Below are 6,011 nucleotides of genomic sequence, written 5' to 3' on the forward strand. Positions count from 1 at the left end.
AAAGAAAACAGATTCTAACCGATACGTGGCAGTCCCTGATTGGTTAAGGGGGTGAGTGCTGCGGGAAAACTAACAAATGGCCGAAACTTAAGAAAACCCTCTCGGCTAAAACTTAAGTGAAGTAAAACCGTCTCGGTCTTTGTCTGAAAACCGAAAGGGTACCTAACTTCTAATCTCAGGCGTTGGTGCAAGATCTAACGATGGAATGAGAAACAGAGGGAGAGGCTCACCGTGGGTAGTGGTCTCCGACGAGGACAGAGGCGGTGGTCGGCGGCGAGGTATCCTTTGGCGGGGACGGCTGCGGAGGGGCCCAGGGGGTGGAGGCGGTCCTCCGGCGAAGAGTGGCGGCGCCGGCAAGGTGAGGGAGGCGCCGGGGTGAGCAGCAGGGAGGCTCCTGGCTTCGGTTTGCCGACCGAACTCCGGCGGGCAGTGAGGTGAGGCGTGGGGTGGCGGGACGGCGTGGCGAGGTGGGGAACGGGGCGAGGTGGCGGTGGGGAGTATTTTTAGGGGGAGAGGAGGGCTGGGGAAGGAAAGGGGAGAGAGATCCGGGAGAGGGGATCCGGGAGAGGGGTTTTGGCCAGAGATTTCTGGTGCGGTTTGGCCTGGGATTCTGGCGATGGGAGGCAACAGAATATCTCCCGTTTCCTTTTTTTAACAGAAATTAAAACGAAAAAAAGGAAACAAATAAAATAATTAATATAGGATATTATATACCAAAATGATCAGAAAAAATATCCTCTACCCGTTTAACATTTTTCGGAGGCAAAAATAAAAACTTTAAAAAAATGTTTTTTTTCAGAATTTTTTTCCCTTATGCTATATTTTCCTTTTGCAATTATTTTCACGATAAAACTTTGGCTTTCTTGGCTCAAAATATTTCAGAAATGCCTCACACTTTGGAGGGTCATTTTCCTCCGCTCTCTCTTGCGTGCAAGAGCTTATTTCCCGGCACTTCTCGTATGAAAAGAAATAGAAACGCAAAAGCAAAAGTCAAAAGAATTCAAATGCAAACTTTATTTAAATCGATATGCATAGATGCTTAACTACAATGTAAAACATTCCCAATTAGGAAAATTGGGATGTTACATCACAACTTTGTTATTCTCGAAATCTGGCCGAAGTGGTAGGTGCGGATGATCAATTTGATATACAAGCTTGCCAATCTTGGCATTGATGAGCATATGAATATAAGGTGCATATCCACAAGATCTCTTCTGATATGTAGTAGTCCTCCTGACAGTATTTACTATCAAGTCCATCACTCAGAACTGGGTGTGGGTGTCTAGATGGTGCAGCATGTTAATGGAATAACCTCTGATCATCTTATCATCTCCTGATTTGAGCATCAGGGTGTGTCTCATAATGTTTTTCGTAGTAGGTATTCCTACTTGCCGAAAATAGACAGAACCAAACTTATGTGTATTCACATACTTATGGGGCACTGAATTGTACATGTTTGCCATGGAGTTATGATTCATCTTGGATTCTAAGTACACATCCAAGTCTCCTTCTTGTGCCTTTTCGGGCACCAATCATTATGGCCCACTCATCCATGGTAGACTCATACCGGTGACCTTTTGTCATCCAAACAATCCTTCCACCAGGATAAAAATGCGCAGTTGAATAGAATTACATGATCATCTCATCATTCCAGGCAGTCATCTCCTTGCCAACAAAATCTTCTATATGAACTATCGCGAAATTTTCTCTCACATGAGGAAAATAGTTCTCATTTGCCTTGATATATTCGCAATCAACATATCTCATGTCATTGACAACATGAATCTTGTCAAGCAACACTGTCACATAGAAATCTTGTTGCTCCTTGGTATGAAAATGAGGATCAACAACAGTCCTGCTCCTGATAGCATATGGATCAGCAGACCACCACATCCTCAAATCTTGATCCCTTCTCTTCTTCATATCCTCAGCAATAGGATAAGCAGGATTGTGCCATGGCATATGAGATCTCAGTTTCACCAGCAATGGTGCTTCTCCTTCTTCTTCTGCAACAAACTCTCTCGATGCAGAGCCTTTGTTCTTCACTACTACATGAATGTCCTTGGTACTCCTCTTGGGAGCTTCAGGCTCCTTAGGAGTTGAAGGCTTGGGTGTAGGCTTTTTTGGCATAGCATCAGCCATAAGCTTCTTCTTCTTCTTGACAGGAGGAACATCATCTAGATTTTCTTCCTCCTCCTCCTCAACAGCTTCTGCTGGGTCTTCATATGTATAAGTTGGCCTTCGAACAACATGCACCACTCTCTTCCTAGCTCTTTTCTGACCTGGCTTCTTAGAAATTCTAGAAGAAGGTGCTCCAAGATAGATCTTCAATCCTCTCTGAGTGGTCTCTGGAGCTTTCATATCACCAGGTCTAGCATACTCCTTCCTCACAATCTTCTTGATTGTGGTATTCTCCTTAGGCTTCGGAGAAGAAATCTCATGTGGGATAAAATAAGCATCTTCATCAAAATTGAGCTTCTTCCTGGACCTTGTAGCTGCCTCAGGCAAGCCATGGGATCTAGGTTTTCCTAGGTCAGAAGTTGTCCTCTCTGGACTAGTGCTTGAATCCATGTCAGCACCGGGCTCACTAAAGTTGTTCTGACTATCCTCTGATCCTGACATACAGTCAAATAGCCAAGAAGACAAGCAAACCGTATGAAAAGATTTAGAAGAGATGGAGAAGATAAGAATCACAAAAATCAAAAGTTTTGTAAATATTTGAACTCTGGAAAATTAGGTTTAACATCGAGAAAAAATGGATTTCAGTTCCACCGAGACAAAATTCTCGGAGCCACTGAGACTGACATTCTCCTAAATAGAAACTTGGCAACCCTTTTCGATTTCACCGAAAAGGGAAACTCCGTTTCACCTCAGTATCCCTAACACAAAATTGGTAAGACCGACTTTTCTGAATCGGTGACGCCGAGATTCAGTTTTGCGGAAGGCTAACCCTAAGTTCTACATTGTTCTCTAATCTATTGGAAGTATCTTTTGGATTGGAGTTATGCAATCATGGACAAACTTCATCAAACTAACTTGCGAATGAACCGGAGATGGGAACACAATGAGGGGTCGTATCCATACCCTAGCTTGGTGGCAGATCTGCTATGGTCACGACGATGTGAAGATCTCCGTCGACGACAAAGACTCCGGTGGCAACGGTGCACGAGGGAGTCAATGCAATGTCTTGGGGACTAGGGCACGACAGCGAGGAGGTGTGGGAGGCAAGGTTTGAAGAAATATTTCAAACATCGGGTTCCACAAGTTATATATCCCTTGGCTGTTGGTCACACCGAGTTGGAATTTTTGGCGCCACCAGTTTCCATAACTGTCAGTAGACAGTGAAACTCGATGAGTCCGAAAAGAACAAATTGGTGGTACTGAGATAAGAAAATCTGATCAAGCCAAGGCTTCACTGAGGCCAAGTTTTTGAGGTTGGTCACACCGAATTGCTTTTGGGAGGTTTTTTAATTTAGCCCTTGTCGAGACAGATCTCCGAGTGCTCCTCACATAGAGTGTCCCTAAAGTGCTTGCTCAAATTTTGTGATGTAGCATGAATAGAATTTGAGACGAGAAAGCATAGATAGCTAGAGAGAGGTACTTAGGCATTATTTTATATCCAATTGGCCAAATAAAATATAAATCCAAATAACAACAATTGGATATCCTCAAATGGGCAAAATATGCATACCAACATGCTCACACAATAATATGTCAAATTAAACATGGTGAACTGGCACAAACACTCTATTATCTACCAAGCACTTTGGTGATGACGAAGTCATCTATATGTGAGTATATTTACTTAGGAGCCAAGCAAGAATACTTGATCATAGGTCATACTCATCGTTTAAGCACAAGTGGGGTTACCACTTTTACATAAAGCTTTCAATGTGTTCACATCATTAAGAGATCCTTATACTCAAGTCTTGGAGTAAAGCTCCCCCTTGATGTGACATCCCCCCTAAGAGGGATAAACTAACCTTGGGTTTTGTCCTAGAAGACTCCAAGTAGGTGCAGTAGTGGTGGATGCTCATAGGTGATGAAGATCATCTTGAATTGTGTTTCTTACTCTTCTCACCTACATGGGTTAGTCCCAAAAAACAAGGAACATATGCAAGGATATCTATGGACATAGAATGAAATGCATGTGATATGATGTCCAAAGATACATTAGTTACCTTGTCCCTTGCTTACCTTTAAGGGAATGTGTGACTCCTTGAACTAATGCATATGGTTGGAGTTGATTGCATATTGTTCTTGCCAAAATTAATAAGAGTGAATTCATTGGTGGGGTCACCCCTAAAGAACTCTTCTAGTGCTTCCTCTTGGGTACCCACATCAACTTGATGGGGATCCTCGGAGTTTTGGTAGCACCAAATGAAGTGGTACTAGAAGTGTCCTTGGGAATCCAGTCAACCTTGGCTTGGGGTTCTTCCTCAAATGAGTCAATATCTTCTTGAAGCTTGCCCTTTCCCTTGTGGTCTTGTGGTAGAAAGTCATATTGATAGCTTGTTCCCTTGGGGAGAGTAGGATCATACTTCTACTTTTGAGGAACAAACTTCGGGATGGGATATTGACCTTCTTCCCATTCAACTCCATTGGCATTGAAGTAGTCAACACCTTGCTTCTTCCAATGTCCTCCTTGCTTGCGCACAATTTCCTCGAATTCCTTACTTCCACAAAGACTATTGAAGACAACTCTATAATCCCTTTCAATAAATCGTTTTCTTGCTCAAGTGTAACTTGGCTAAGAGAATCCTTAGTGGAATCAAGATAGCCACTAGTAACAACATCATGTGATTTAGCTGTAGCATTGTTGTTACTAGATGAAGAAACTTTCTTGCCTTTGTTACGAGTGTTCTTAGATTTAACTTGTGGAACAAAAGTAGACAAGAGTAATCGTTTGGCTAGATAAGAAGAACTCTTCTTTAGAAGATCATCATTGATTGCTTTTAGAAACTCATGATCTTGCTCTAAATTTAGGTTCTCGAAGCATAGCTTCTCATGAGTTCTTGCAAGCTCTCTATGATCTTCTAGAATAGTTTCATGAGCTAACTTAAGAGTGTTTCGTTCATTAGTTAGTCATTCAATCTCTTTCTTATCATCATAATTCGATTTCTCTTGACTAGCATGATTATTAGCAAGTTCATTTTCGATGTTATCACTAGTCTTATCAAAGACCAAGTAATCCTCTCCTAACAAGTCACCCTCATCACTATCAAAGTCAATATACTCGGGGTGTGATACCTTGGGGACTTTTTCCATGAAGCAGTTTCCAATCCCTTCATTTGGTGAATCAAATAAGTCATAGGAGTTGGAGGAAATGAGTGCAAGACCGGCAACACCTTCATCTTGACTATAGTCAAAGTTCGAGTGATAGCTTCTCTCAGATTGGTTGTCGGACTCGGAGCCGGAAACCTATTCACCAACATGAGATTGATATCTTCTTCTTGACCTACTCTTGGTGTACTTGTCCTTCTTCTCCGATGCCTTGCCTCTCTGGGAGTACCTTCGTTCATAAGGATCTTCTATACTCCTCTCTCTGCGAGGTGACTCATCTCTTGAGCTTCATCTTCTAGGTGACTCTTCTCTTTTTTGGGGGGAGCCGATCAATCAATGGACTAGTGTCCGAGCTTTCCACAATTATAGAAGTTGCTATGATGACTAGACAAACGCTTCTCATCATATCTTGAGCTTGAGCTTTTCTCTTTGCCTCTACTCTTGTAGAACTTGTAGAACTGTATGACCCTGAGGCTGATCTCTTATTTGGTAACAAGGTTGTCATTTCAAGTAGCGGAGCATCACTTGAAGCTTTGTAAGCACCAATTGACTTGTTGTGCAACTCATCTTTGTCCTTGAGTGACATTTCATGAGCAACAATCCTTCTAATGACTTTAGTTGGCTTGAGATCCCTGTAGTTTGGCATCATTTGGATCAATGTGCACATGGTATCATATCTTCCATCCAAGGCTCTAAGTATCTTATTGATGATGAATTTGTCGGCCTTC

The sequence above is a fragment of the Hordeum vulgare genome, chromosome 7H (genome assembly GCF_904849725.1).
Source record: "Hordeum vulgare subsp. vulgare chromosome 7H, MorexV3_pseudomolecules_assembly, whole genome shotgun sequence".
Taxonomy (NCBI): domain Eukaryota; kingdom Viridiplantae; phylum Streptophyta; class Magnoliopsida; order Poales; family Poaceae; genus Hordeum; species Hordeum vulgare.